Here is a 16,635-nt window from a genome sequence, read left to right on the forward strand (position 1 = left end):
CAATTTTAAAAGAATGTTACGAGATGTTTTTAGCAACAATTCAACATTTTCAAGATACAAAAAATTTTGTGAAGAAGCTAACTGTCAATGGTTGGGGCCTAATTGGGATTGTCCAACAAGATGGAACTCGACTTGTGAAATGTTTGAGAAAGCCATCCAACAAAAACAATCGTTAATTGCGTTTCATCAAATTTTGTCAAATAGGGGTAAATGTGCACCGTACGATCCTAGAAACTGGTTATTGATTGAGATCGTTACGGAGGTTCTTCAAATTTTTAAATCTTGCACAACTAGTTTATCCGGGGTTTACTATCCAACAAGCCCCATTGCTTTACCAAAAATTGCTGTCATGTGCACAAAGTTGACTGAAATTCATTGTAGGGGTGCACCTTATTTTGATATGGGTGCAAAAATGAAAGAAAAATTTAGAAAATATTTTCAACAACTACCCGCTGTTTTGACCTGTGCGGCTGCGTTAAACCCTTGCATCAATGTTGGTGGTGTTGAAGCTTTAATAGAAAAAATTTGTGATGAGCTAGAGTTAAACGACGATCAAAACCCCCATTATAACCAAACTTTAAAGAATGCTTTCAACACCACCTTGGCAAACATGTATGATGTTTACCTTACAAAACACGGGTCGTCTTCCCAAATTCATGACTCGTTAAGAGCTGTTGCCCAATCCCAATCCCAAACCGACCTTGAAATGGGGATGTACTACATGATTTGGGAAGACGCCGGTAAACGTCAAAGGGTAAACACCCCAAGCAGTGAACTTGGAAGGTATGGTGGTACCAACTTTGTGAAACACATGACTCCGGATGAATTTAGAAGTCTTGATATGCTGGCTTGGTGGAGAGGTAAGGAGGATGAGTTTCCGATCCTCGCCGCCATGGCCAAAGATTTACTAACGGTCCAAGCTTCCACGGTAGCTTCGGAGTCTGCTTTTTCTGTTTCTGGCAGGGTTATATCGATTAGGAGGACTCGACTCACTCCACCAGCTGTAGAGATGTCGATTTGCTACAAGGATTACTTGGACTCTTTAGATAGGGCACAACATCAACGCTCACTCGAGGGGGAAATGGAGTATGAGGCGGCCTTGTATGAAGACGAGGTCAATCAAGGACACACTCAACCAATGACCGATGAAGAAGCCGCGTACGACGATTACCTAAGGAATAGCTCGGGATCGGGTAGCGAAGAAAATGAGTAACAAACATCAACTTGTTAATGTAATCGTGTCTAAGCATTCTTTAATGTTTGTATTTTTGAGTTACGAATATGCGATAACGATTTAATGTTTGTATTTTTAATGTAAAAGCTATAAATGAAAGTTATGTGTTTTTAATCTTCCAAGCAAAGAATGCTAACAACGAAACCCTAAACCCTAAACCCTAAAGCAAAAAAAAAAAAAAAAAAAAAAAAAACCGGTTAACCGGTTAGACCGGTTATTAAAAACCGGTTGTAAAAAAACCGGTTTAATAACCGGTTCTAACCGGTTTCTAAACCGGTCCAAACCGGTTTGGCCGGTTTGAGTTTTCATTGACAAAAACCGGTTAATAACCGGTCCGGTTATTAACCGAACCGGTTTTTTTCTGGATAAAAAAAACCGGTCCGGTTAATAACCGAACCGGTTTTTTCAAAAAAACCGATTTGTGCACCTCTAGTTGAAAGGGGCGTCTATATCTTTTATAATGTAATATAGATTATCTCTTGTTTTCCTCTCTCACAAATTATTTTTCACTTTATAAATCTTTATTATTGAGATTCAATTATTGTAAATTTTATTATTCAACTAAATTATGTATTCTCTAAATTTAATCTCCATTTTTAAATTAAAATTTTTTCCATTAATTAATACAACTTTTATTATTAAAATGACTTTTTGATTGAACTTTCATCATAAATATTTCAACTTCCTACTATAGTTTTTTTTTTTTGATAAATTCGTAGTTGTTAAAATAGTCATGGTGGTTCATGCATTTCTAGCCTTGCATTTATCTCATTTTTATTAAATGTTTCACATCTTATTTTTGCTATCGCAATTAATTTAGAATTTATTATTTACTCAAATTTCCATTATTGATAATTCAAATCACTTACTTCCTAATATTTATAACGATTTTATGAAAAAGGAAAAATCCACGAATTCTCAATTTAATCTAATTTAATTACCTACTTTATATTTTATCTAATTTTAAGATTTACTTGGAATAGTACTAGCTCGGTGGTTCGGGGATATCCGTTTCTCAATTTAATCTAATAACGATTTATTCAAATACGTATATTTTCGCATTTTCATTAATAATTAAATTATTAACTACTAATTTTTATAATATTTTAGAATATCTTTATCGAATTAATCACATCTCAAAATCACAAACTTGAAAAGCTATAACTTTATATTAACCTCTCTTTAAATCTCATAAGTTCTCAACTAACTAAACTTGATTCACCAAATAAATTTACACTCTCGATCTTAAGAATTTCGTTCCTAATGAATACGATCTCTAAGGATTTCACAAGTTATTAACTAACTTAAGAATTGTTATAAACTAAAGTTTTGCGCATATCATCTCATGAATCAAGTTCCTTTTTTTATCACGGTTACCTTCATATTTTACTCTTAGCTTAGTTTTGATCATCATAATTCATTTCAAATGTCTGCTTCAAGAAATCCATTTCAATCTCCAAAATTTAAAACTCTCCTAATCAAAAGATATAATAGAAATCACTTGGTTTTATTAATCAAACCAAACATTTAATAAGTATCTCTTGAATTTATATTTAAAGTTATCAAAACGTTTGCTTCTTTCAAAATGATGGTTTTAAATGTTTTACAACCCACATGATGAAACGAATTATGCGGACCATCCGACGATAAGAGTAATTATGGTCGCGAACATAATTATCCGAGTCCTCGCATGGAAATTATAATACGTACAATTATGTGTCATGATTTAAAACCTAAGGTAACTTGGATAACAGTACGAATGATGAGATGATAAGGACATGGTGGATACGCCGCTGGTACATCCTATATATAAGTGCCCTTATCAGATTGTTATTTGAAGCGTTGCTTCGGTTATCATAAGTTCTACGTTATGATATTTTCCCTAAAAGTTTAATTATTTTTAAACAACGATAATTTTTTGGTTTTCCTTAATTTCGGGACGAAATTCCCTAAAGTAGGGGAGACAGTAACATCTCGGATTTTTCGTATTTGTTTAAACCGATTAGAGAATGTAATTCGGATCTTTTGAACTAATTAAAACTTGTATTTAACTTAGTTTAACTTATTTTATAATTTCATAACTTTCAATTATACCAAATAGCCTCGCTTAAAATGACTAAAAATCGCTTAAAATGACTAAAAATCGCGTTTTCGGGAACTACAGGGACTAATTTTGCCAATTCTTTCATATTTTCGATTAAATTAACGAAACTTAAACTCCAATAAATGTTATAGCTGGTTTAATTTCGTTTTCTTGATGTACAAGCCAAATTTTGTTAGTTATTGTACTAGATTTTCTCATTAAATAGCTTATTTTGTTGGATAATTTGTTTTTAGCATCTAAATCGCTTATTTTTTGAATAAATCGAGTAAATTAAGGTCCAAGAAAAGGATTATAACAAAAATACAAGTCCATACTCTTATATTACTAATCAAGAACGAATTTTCAATGATATTATATCGGTTTTCTCATTAAAACTGTATTTTGTTACTTATACGAGTAAATCTTTCAAATATGGTTCGTTTTTATAATCTCTATATAAACACATCATAATTCCCTGCTGTCAAATTTAATGTAACCCTAATAAACCTCCTACAGCCATCACCTACCTCTGTTCGTCCCTAAACCCTCCGGTTTTTGCATATTCGTTGAAGATACAAGACTTGTTCGTTGACTTTGCTTGCTTTAGGACCTTTAACTTCCGTTTCCCATCGATTCTTTCACTTTCCGGGTAAGTTGTAAACATAGGAATCATTCATACATATTCCCTAGTCAATAACCTTCAATCAATTTCAGTGGTTGAAGGGTGTTGACTGGTGAATTCGTTTAAAACCCGTTAAAGGGCAAACCAGTCAACAAGTTTGACTTTACGTTTTCTCATACTTCTGATCGGATTCAACATTCGGTCCAGAAGACTTTTATTCTCGTAATGAAATTTTAAGGCTACTGCCTAAAACCTGACTTCCGAATCGCTGTTTGGATTCTAGTCAGTACCAGCTCGCTTAAACATTTAATTCAACATAACTAGAGTTCTACTCATCCGTTTGGATTGATTCCAGCGGCATTAAGTTATTTTTTATTTATAGTTTCATATCACAAAGTTTCAAGTTATGATTATTTATCTCGTTTGACGCTTATTGGACGACTCACTTATCCGTTTACTCGTTTATTCTTAATTATACTAGCTTGCCTTTAATCTAAGGTGAGTTTTATCATTCCCCTATTTTACTCGATTTTCATAAACATTTTGGGGGCATATGCGTATATAATACTATACATACATATCTAATTATACATACATATCAAAGATAGCAAACGTGTAATTGTGTGTGATTAATCAAATCTACTTGTTATGTGCTTAGGTGTTATTGTATTCATTTGTTTGACATATCCCCTTGGAGAGGGTTCTCATTCTATTGACCATCGCCCGATTCGCTTGGCAACGGTCTTATTCTCATTATTTGCTCATAGTTGATTTACCGGCGTCCAATTCGCTTTGCAATGGTTTAATCGATAACTTACTTGCTTATGGTTTGATTTCATTACCGAACTTATTACGTTTTGCTTATTTATTATAGTAACATTGTTTTTGGTGTCAAAACTTGGTGGTAAACTCACTCAACATGTTTGTTGACAAAACTCCATTTTCTACGCATATGGAGGTTGCTTGTATTGAAGATTGAAATTGGACACGTAGACAAGACCTTAGGATATAATCAAGATAATCGTTATATGAACTCATATTTGTGTATTTGAATTGTTTTGTATATTTGAATAATGTGTGTAATATTTGTAAATAATTAATTAGATATTGTCACATTTTATATATGATAGTATCTTCGAGCTGTAAGCAATCGGATCACGCCCCGGCATTTCCGCCTTAGGTTGGGGTGTGACAACAAAATCCTTATTCAAAATCACATCAAACAATCTCTGAAGCCCCAAATAACCATTGAACAAGATGGTGGTGATGACGTTGGTAGTTAAATACGGTGGTACCTGATGTTGAAGACGACAATGACGATGGTAGTGGCTTTAACGCCGATTGGTGGTGAATCGAACCCCACGGTGGGCAGTGGTGGTGATTTCCTAGTGATTGACGGTGAATCGAACCCATAACCAGCCCTGAGGTTGAATACGACAGGGACCGGCCATGATTGACGTTATCGTGGCCGGTGTGTGAATGGCTACTGAACCTGCTTAATGGCTACTGAACCTGCTTCTACTACGCCGCCGCCACCACCGCCGTCGCAGTCACTCCACCATCGCAGTCACTCCGCCACCGCAGCAAACTCTTCTGGCCTCTTGTCATCGCTCTCAATGTTTCCATTGGAGGTAACAGATTTATTATTACAGCGCGGTGGTGGGTTATCGGCGAGTTAATGAACAATATATTGAAGCAGATAATGAATTGATGGTTAATTTTGATTATGATATTATAGAATTAATAAGGATATAAAAAGAGATGGGAACTGACATCTGATGATGGACAGATGAGCAAAAGAATAGAATAAAATTCATTTTTTTATTTACATTCCATAATAAAAAGATTTTAATAATTACGATCCTATCCTTAGTTGATATATTAAATCTAATGGTTCATAACTCTTCTTACACTTTCTAGAAAAAAATTTACTTTTTATTCTAACCTTATATATCTAATGGTCAAATTTTCAATAGATGGACCGTTCTCATATATGTTTTTGCACTTGTGTTATTATTATTATTATTATTTATTAAGTTCATTTTTTTTTTGAAAAAAAAAATCATGCTTTGATATAAATAAAATCAATTTATGTACACATAGTATAGATATAAGTATTGATATAATCATTTTTCCATATACAGTATGTACGCATTTGCTTTATTTGTAACTTTATTATTTGGATCATCTCGTGTGTTACACGGGCTCTAAAGCTAGTTTTGTAATATAAGCTAAAGCATGAGATCCATAACTACTCAACAATAGTAGTTAAGATATATGTATATCCAGAATTGTCAACATAAATAGAAACGTCAAACCTGATGAAGAATATCTCTAATAGTCGGAATTGGGAACCTCACACATGATAAAGCTACTGATCGAGTGCATTAATGTGATCATATGTCTGTTCTTTTTTAGATGTAGTTAATGTTTTAGGAAAGAGGGAAAAAAAAGGAGTTTGAGAGACTGTTGGTTGACGGCGATATGAAGAGCATGGTTAAGTCAACATTTGCTCCATTTCAATGTGGTGTGATCTGTGAGTCAATCTTTGTATGTTGATAACCTCGTTTAATGATTCTAGAAGCATAATGACCCATGAAGAGTGCCATGAGCTGAGTGAAGTGCTACGAAATGCAAAGTAGAGGAATGTTGTTTTTCAAACAAGTTTGTTATAACTTTGAGTCTGGTGGGCTTAGTTGTGGCCCATGAAGCAAATTCTAAGGGTACTTTAATTAGCCCATCTAAGAATAAATCAATCATATGGGTACGTAGTATTCATAGCCCATTTTTTAAGAATGAGTTGATGTGGGCATATATACATTGTATGCAAATTTACTTGGATCACCTCATGTAAGTGCATAGTTTAATACGGGTCTACTCAAGTTAGTCAACAAGTCTACTTGTGTCTACTCAAATTATTTAGCAAACTTTTATAAAATTTGACTTCAAAAGAGTTCAGATAATTAGCATACCCCATCTCCACCACCACCACCAACACCAACGCTACGAAATGTTTAGAATGAACGCATCGGTTTTAGATAGTTATGCAGAGATATTACTACTAATTACGGATTTAAGCAAGCACGTAATATGTCTATTGAGGAGTCGATCGGAATCTTCTTAATGACTTTGGCTCATGGATGTACAAATAGGTTTGTGCAAGGAACTTTTTATCATTACACGCAAATTCATAGACATTTCCATACATTTTTGAAGCCATGCTTAAGATGAATGTGGTTATCATTAGGCCAGCCGCAAACTATAATGATGATGCACCAGTATATATTGAAAAAAATCCTCGATAGTATACAATGTTTAAGGTATTATCCACTGCTCCTGTTACTCTGATAGTGTTTAAACTATAACAAATGATAACTATGGTATCTGTTTGTATTTATAGGATTGCATCGGTGCTATAGATGGGACACATGTAAGGGCATCAGTACCACATAATGATCAAACAAAGTACATTGGTCGAAAGGGATATACTACACAAAATATAATGGTTGTTTGTGATTTTAACATGTGTTTTACATTTGTATAGGTCGGATAGGAGGGGGCCGCACATGACACAAGAATTTTCAATGAAGCCTTACAGAGACCGGACCTTTGTTTTCCACATCCAACTGGTGGTTAGTATAATTTTTTAGTAATCTTATTTATATGTTTTTAATAGTTGTTTGAAAAGAATAACAATATTGGTTTTATTTTTAGATAAATACTCATTGTTGATGTCGGATACCCAAATACTAATGCCCTGTTTGGTTGGATGGAATCCAAAGGATTTTAATGGAATTAGAATTTAAATTCCATTCCTTTGCATGTTTGGTTGGTTAATGGTTACAATTGGAATTTTAAAAAAATCCCACCAAATCCTTCAGCTAAAGGAATTCGGAATCCTACAGTAGTAAGTTGAAGTTTAAACATCTCTGGAATGTTAGGTAAGTTACCAAAGTGCCCTGACCTAATTCGTTCTCTTCCATCCAACCTCTATTCTCATCCTCCATTAACGCCGCTACTAACCTTTCCACCGATGGCACTCTTCTCCTCAAAATATTTTACGTCTCTGAGTCCGGTAATCTCGGAAAGCAACCTAATTACTAGTTGTCGATCGATTCCATTAGGTTCTTCCCGATGGACTTTTTGTAGCTCTTGAATACCGCAAATAGCGCCGGAGTCGTGCGATTTTTATGGAGGTTGCTTCGGTGACGGAGTTTGACGGACCAGAGGACGATGACGGCTCAAGGGTTGAGGATGGGTTTATTTTCAGTTTTATTTTTTATTTCATATTTTTTTATGAAGGGTTAATTTGTCTTTTTAGAGAGCCTTTAATTCCAATTCAGCAAACCAATATATGAACCAAACATGTTATGGGTTTTTAAAGGATTTCTTCAAATTCCAATTCCAACGAAGGCCACGAACTAAACACCCCCTAAAGGGTATCTTGCTTCATACAAAGGTACGAACATTCGTTACCATCTATCAGATTTTCAACATGGACACACTAGTGCTATGTGTGCTCCTCGTGGATCAAAAGAGACATTTAACTATCTCCACTCATCATTGAGAAATACCATTGAACGAACTTTTGGAGTGTGGAAAGCTAGGTGGGCGTTGTTGAGAGATATGCATGTTAATTACAAGCATAAGCACCAAGTAAAAATTGTGTTAGCATCAATGGTGGTCCATAACTTTATTAGAAAGGTTGGCATGTTTGATAATGCATGTGACATTGCACAAGAAGAATCCTACAATCCCCCGAATGGTGGTACCAGTAATGAAGTTCATGAAGAAGGTCCAAGTACAAGTCGAACGAATGATGATGATTTGCATATGGCGGCGATACGAGATATTATTGCTCAAGATATAACGGCTTTGAGGTTGAATGTACTATGATATCATTTTGGGAATTATTTATGAATTATATACATTCTGTATGAATCTACTTTGAAATTAACAAGTTGTAATCTTGACTTGCACATTATTAAACAAGTAAACAGCGCGAGGCGATATGTTTTATATATTGTTGGTTGTTTCTAGGTTACTTTGGTTGGGCTGTCATAATCATCACCCACTTTACCAAAAATCCTGATCACGTGCAGACCTATATGGACGATATCACGTTTTAGAGATCACATTTGCACACAAACCGTATATTTTTGCTACCAAACTTCACTCATATATTGGAAGTATTTTGATTTTTAACAAGTATACTAAGCAAACATGTTGGTGCCAAATGAATGTTATAGTTCCTGTTGTTAACCACCACATTCAGCAGTCATATTTTGAAATCACTAGATCCAATGATGGTTTAATATTATCATACAAACTTCTTGTTTATTCTCTTTTGAGTTGTCACATAAACTACATTTCTTAAAAAGAATTATATAAGATAAGATCAAACCATGAAACTAACTTGTTTAACTCACCATGTTTACGGTTTAATATGAGGGTGGTCTACTAAAGAAATTATAAAATTGAAAAGAATTTTATATTATATATTTTGTAATTTTTTAAATTATCATTTTTGTCTAAAAAATTGTTAAGTATATAATATTGTGTGTAAAACTAGCAAAATTATAAGAATGTCATTTTTGGTCATTTTACCCGAAAAAGCTAAGCCAAACACTTTACAAAAAAACAACTTATTTACTTTTTGGCTTTTTCTAGCACAAAAGATAATCCAAACACTTTTTTAAAAAACTGCTTTTGAAAAAGCTATAAGCAAATAAGTACTTTTGCTAAAAACACTTTTAAAGGTGAATAAGCTCACCAAAACACCCGTTAGTTTGGTTACATCATGTAAAATTTAGAATTTTGGGATAGCCAAATTTTGGGATAGAAGAATTTTGCAATAACATAATTTTGCAATAGCCCAGATTTGTGATAGGCTTAGAATGCGAAGCCTAGATTTGCGATAGCCCTAGATTTTCGAAGTCTTGGTATTGCGATAACATAGTGTTTGCAAGGCTGGGTTTTGCGAAGGCCCACAAATGCGAAGCCATGATTTGTGATTTGCCCCAAGTTTGCCAAAGTGCCAAAATGCAACTGGACCCATTTTGCGATATGTCCCGTTTTGCAATATGTAATGTTTAAGACAAAAATATGAGATATGGTTCAATCGTTCGGTTAGCTATGTCAGTTAAGTAATTAACTATAATTTTTTTTCGTTATTAACAATAAGTCGAGCCCAATTGAAGAAAGAGATTACCATTAATTCTGAACGCAATTGTCTACAGGTGAGTTTCTAGCCCCATTTGTAATGTTTTCAGGGTTGTGTGGATACTTGTATGTTAAGTAAGCATATGCATATTGCTTTAATTAGTAATATACGAGTGTTATGTTAGTGTGTGTGGATATATATATATATATATATATATATATATATATATATAAATTGGATCATGTGAGAATTATTTGAAAATTAAGAAACTTGGGAATTCTCAGCCACTGATTTTAGAAAAGAGGATTGTAAGTAAATTTAAATAAGAGAGGGCATTTAAGGTATTTTTCATCTTTAGAACAACAAAGAACGTTTGTTCAGTTTCATCTATTATCCACAAACAAACCCTAAAGATTCAGATACTGGAGATATATACGCCACGATGTTATGTGAAGAAGATGATGATGAAGACGATCCAAACGACGACGACGATTCATTACCACCGCTTCTAAAATGTCTGGCAAAGGATTTCGGCGCCGCTGTGGACTCCGACGACAGCATCTCCGGCACGGTGGTTGTGAAATCTGGTCGCCGGAGAGGTAATTATTCGTATTCAGATGAGGAAGGTGAAATCGGAAGTGGGTTTGGTAGTTTGTGGTTAGCTCTAATGATAGAGATGATGATGATTTAATTTCCTATCCGTAGCGTGAGTTGAGGCTTGAATTCGTTTGTGTTCTTCTTCATTTTCGAAAAATTAGGTTTCTAATCAGAAAAAACCTGAAGATCAATTCAAAGAAGTTATAGATTTGACCTTTGTTCTGCAAATAATCAATTTTTTTTTATGATTTTAATCATCAATAATGCAAGCCTTGGATCAACAATGCATTCAATCAATGACATAAACTATGGTAGATCTACAATTGTTTTGAATCGCTGATTGTTGTCTATTATAGCACCTATCTGTTGAAATACTTAAAGGTTTGTTCTTTCATCCAAAGTATCGGAAATTAGAGTTTCATATCTAGTGTGATGTGTGATTTACGGTTTTTATGTGGTTACGGTTAGTTCAGTGAGCGATTTTATGTTGAATTTACTTGGGTTGTTAGATCTCTGTATTAGGAAATCGTAGTAGTTTCTATGCCCGCAATGTGTTCGCTTAAATGGCTATGAGAAAAAACTTCACAGAAATGTATGAGTTCACCACTAGGATTAGTCTTGAACAAATATAAATCTTGAAAAGCCATTCACAAATATTGTTTATTTGTTTCTGTAAGTATAGTTTTTAGTTTGGCTTATGCAATCAAAAGGTTTACATATCTTTGAAAGTATCATGCTCACTTCCAAATGTTTGGAACTTGCAGCTCAGGCTATTAAAGGAATATCCAGATGTATATTTTTTTTCTCATTTCTGATATTCACTTACTTATAATCATACCTTGTCAACTTTTGTATAGATTTACATTACACTCTCCAAATGTAAACATTATGTTCAAACATAATTGTTTTCGAACTTTCTCCAGTTTCTCTTTCAAAGTCTATAGCATTGACAATGATTATACCAAGGAAAGTGTATGTTCATGTAGCACATAACCATTTTATGCTTCTTAGTTCAGCATATAGTTTTTTGTACAAGCTTTATTATGTGTTATTAGGGATAATGTTGAAAACTGGTTGGTTTTGTGCTTCACATAGGTCTTTTAATATATTGTATTGTTGTAGTGTTAAATAAGCTTAGATTTGCAAAACTTGAATATATTAACAATGAAGCATTTGTTTTACACTATATTTTAAGGGGAGTGGGGTGGGTCTGTTATACACGGCCATCACGAGTGATGGCATCACGAACACCGCCGCCGGTCCCCCCATCACGCGTGATGGGGGTCCGGCTGTGATGGCCATCACGTGGTGAATCCCAATGAATTTGAACGTTGGGGAGGGGGGTGACCGTTGGGGTTGGGTAATTAAAAAAAAAAATTAAACAATATAAATTAACAACCATTTCAATCCAACTCAAAACACTCTCAATCTTTTACTACAAAAACCTATTTCTTCACCACTTCAATTCAAAACAAAAAAATATGGATTTTCCGAGCAACTCGTTTCCGCTAGACACCGATAGCTCTTTGTCTTCGGACGATGACATTGTTGAATGGTTCCTGTTGTTATATAACGGACTTGAAGGCCCGAGCCGTCCAAAGAAAAAATGGTGGATCGTGATCGTATACATGCCCACGAAGTTCTAATGAACGACTATTTTGTGGAGGAGCCGAAATACAATGACGAGATGTTCAGGGATCGGTTTCGTTTGCCGAAATCTTTATTTTCAAAGATTGTAGCGGACGTCGAAGCAAGCGAAGAATGGTTTCAAGAATCTTACGACGCGAGGGGCAAACGAAGTTTTACGGCGCTTCAAAAATGCACATCCGCTATTCGTCAATTAGCAACAGGTAACCCACTCGATCAATTCGATGAATACTTACAAATGTCTCAGAGAACTTCACGTGAATGTCTGCAATTCTTTTGTAACGCGATTATTAAATTGTATGGCAAAGAGTTTCTACGAAAACTAATAAGACACGACATTACACGTCTTTACGCCGCGCATGAGGCTAGATGGCATTTTCCAGGGATGCTCGGTAGCATCGACTGTACACATATCGAATGGAGGAATTGTCCACGGGAGTTTCGAGGGGCGTATGTTAGGGGTGATATCAAACGATCGACTATTGTACTTGAAGCAGTTGCGTCAAATGATTTACGGATTTGGCATTCTTATTTTGGTGTTCCTGGCTCAAACAGCGACATCAGTGTTCTATACACATCACCGTTGTTTCAAAGCATGACAGATGGTACCGCACCCTTCTGTCCGTATTTTGTCAACGAGAGATATTACAGACGTGGCTACTTTCTTGTCAATGGTATCTACCCGGCATAGTTTGTTTTTGTGAAAGCCTTTTCGTTTCCTGTCGAGGTCAAGGAAAAGGCGTTCAAGAAGTTGCAAGAATCGGCAAGAAAAGATGTTGAGAGAGCTTTCGGTGTCTTAAAGGGTAGATGGTGCATACTTAGTCGACCGATTCGTGCAATGAAAAAACCCATGATCTCTAGCATATTATATGCATGCATCATATTGCACAATATGCTAATAAAAGAAGACGGACGTGCAATTTCTCCAGATTGGGTGCCGGATCCTCCTACTCAAGTTCCCGTTTATGAGAACATACAATTAGACTTGCAGAACGAAGATATTCACCATCGGTTGAGATATGATCTAGTTGAACTTGTAGGTTCTTTAGGTTTGAAATTTCCGAATTCGGACGAGAAGTAGATTGTTTAATGTAACTTTTATTTGTTTTTAATTTACTATTGTTTTTAATTTTTAAGTTGTAAAAAAATATCAAAAAAAAAATAATAAATTCCATCACACCACACCACCACCCCCACCAAAATTCCATCACTAGTGATGAAAAGTGGTGAGGTGAGGTGACACACTTGTATTGATGGAAGCAAGTGATGGTTTTTAAACCACCCCACCCCCCTAATAACGCAAATATAACTTATTATAGTGTTCTTCTCATTTACATTGTGCAATGAAATTCACTTTTTATTAAATTTGGTTTGCTCACACTTGAGGTTAAGGGAGTATTTAGTAATGTTAGCTATTCAAAAGACTTAAAATGTTAGTTTTAAGGTTTGTTTTTAAGAAAACGTACATATATGTATATTTTTTTATTCTATACTTAAATTTATTGTTATCGCAGGTTACTCATGATTTGTTAGATCATATTGCTACTTGTGTTTGTATGGGACACATGCGCATTGGTAAAAAAAAAAGTAACACATACGATACAATATATTAGATGTATTTTGTTTGTTAGTTATTGAACATACAAACCCCCTACGAATTATACATATACATATATTTAGTAAACTATACATATATGTATATTTTACTAACTGTACATTTTGTAACAGTTTAATACCAACATGATGCATATAAGTGTACAAAGAAGATTGATAACAAACATTCACAATCAACATTCATTGGTAAATCGTTCCATTAGGATAATAAAAAGTCAAAACACAAAGATAAACAGTTCCTTAGTAATATAAGTCGAGAACTCAAAGTCTCATTTTCTTAAACAACTATTTCTTCTACTCTCTTGAAACTCATATGCTTCCTTAAAAACTCTACTACGATGGATGTTTGATTTAGATAACCATAGGGCAACCACATATATCTTCCTGAGTGCATGCACTGAGTCTCGTAAAAACTTTCATATGCAGGCAACTTGCAAATTTCATATAAAACCCAAATTATTATACATACATTTAACTTAACACAACTCATTAAGTGTTCATAAGTAATACAAAACAAGTAAATATATGTATGTATAGAGATAAAGAGATGAACATACAGTGACTATACATATATGTACCACCCAGGTTTAAAAGTACGGAATCGCGCCTCGAGGCGTTTTCCCATAGCCTATCGAGGCGTAGGCCTCGAGGCGACACGAGGCGTAAGCTCGAGGCGGAACTTAAAAATGAATATAAAAATTATATATCTTATTAAAAAATATATTTAACATCAAACAAAGAACTTTCCAAAATAATTTCATCATCAGATTCACTAATCATGAGAAACACGCGAAGTCTAAACCATAATAAAAGACATAAGTTTGAAACCGACACCAAAAGTCTAAAACATTAAAACACACAAAAAAGTTCAGGTTTCCTGCCTCTTTAACGCCTCAGCCATTTTTTTCCGCCTCGGACGTTTTTTTCCGCCTCGGCCATGAAGAGGCGTACGTTTATTTCTATCCCCTGAGGCACCGCCTCAAATTCGTTTTGCAACCGCCTCGTACCGAGGCGCGCCTCGAGGCACCGCCTCACAACGTTTTTTTAAACCATGCATGTAACCACAAGGTTTTTACGCTAATTATACATATATGTATAATCATATTATACATATATGTATAATCATAATTAAAAGGCTATGTATAGAGACGAAGAGATGAGCATACAGTGACTCTACATATATGTACCACCCCACTTAAAACATGTAACCACAAGGTTTTTACGCTAATTATACATATATGTATAATCATAATATACATATATGTATAATCATAATTAAAAGGCTATGTATAGAGACGAAGTGATGAGCATACAGTGACTATACATATATGTACCACCTCACTTAAAACATGTAACCACAAGGTTTTTACGCTAATTATACATATATGTATAATCATAATTAAAAGGTAAAGTTGGCCCAACGTAGTTGTTTAAATCATTACTAGTAAAATTATGATCATAGTTAAAGCATGCAAGTATCATGACACTATCTAATAATATACATATATGTAGAAAGAAAGTATCGCCTCTCGATTTGTACAATATGATTATACTTATATGTTTAATCTGTGTAAAAACCTTATAATTTTTACTAGCAAAATTATGTATATTATTAGAACACGGAAACTAGCAAATGATGAACTAGAAAGCTAAATTGGCCCAATAAGTACCATGACACTATCTAATAATGTACATATGTAGAAACACTTTCGGTAACATAAATCTACCCATTCTAAATATATGTACTACATACACAGGTTACAAGTAACAAAACACAAAATTATTATGCATATATGTACAAATAGTTTTAGATATATAATACCCATACTTTATGCACATATGTACATACAATTTCAAAGGTGGATTTCTTTGTGCAAAATTACAGTTAAAGAATCTTGAGAATATCCTAATCTAAGAGCCCACTTATCTAGCTAAACATCATGTAACTGCATATGAGGTTTCTAAAATCCAAAGCTAAACATCAAGATTCAAGTATAACTACAAGATATGTTTATACGAACAACAAACAAATAAAACCAAATTCTGACCAAGCTAATAAGAATTCCAACATGGGACAACTAATTCAAGCTCAATTAATAAAAATACTAGTATCTAACTAACAATATAATTTTAATTTCGATTAAATCAACATATTACTTACCTGCAACAAATTTTAACAATAACTAAAAAAATCCAATACCGATTCATGTGCAATGTTCCTCGGTACAGCTCATGTACCCCTAAACCCCATTAGATTAACCAAGCTGGTCATGGAATCAATCTTTATGCATCTAATCGTCTGGAATGAAACCCTAGAGAAAGCAAATGTTTGAATCAAACCTTTTGAGCACTGAATGTGAGATGGAAATGCGTGATGTTTGAAGTAATTGTTTGATGTTGTCGCTTGATCTTCGAATTCGTCTGGAATTAAAACCTAGAGAAATTGAATCAATAGGTTTTTGTTCTGAATTGTTGATGGAGAAAACTAAATGAGGGTTGTTTGAGGATCGATGCGATAATGGGATGGTTCCTGGGTCTCAATAATTAGAAACCCTAATTACTTTTTTGCCCTTTTGTTATTTATACAATTGCAATTCGTTTAAAACCCCTTGATACTAAAGTTAGTGGCTAGGAATGGTTTTTCATGGTTCTCGATTTTCAAGTGGTTCTCTTAG

Source organism: Bidens hawaiensis, unplaced genomic scaffold (genome assembly GCF_021521415.1).
Source record: "Bidens hawaiensis isolate Kalapana, Puna unplaced genomic scaffold, B.hawaiensis_p1.1 tig00057169_1, whole genome shotgun sequence".
Taxonomy (NCBI): domain Eukaryota; kingdom Viridiplantae; phylum Streptophyta; class Magnoliopsida; order Asterales; family Asteraceae; genus Bidens; species Bidens hawaiensis.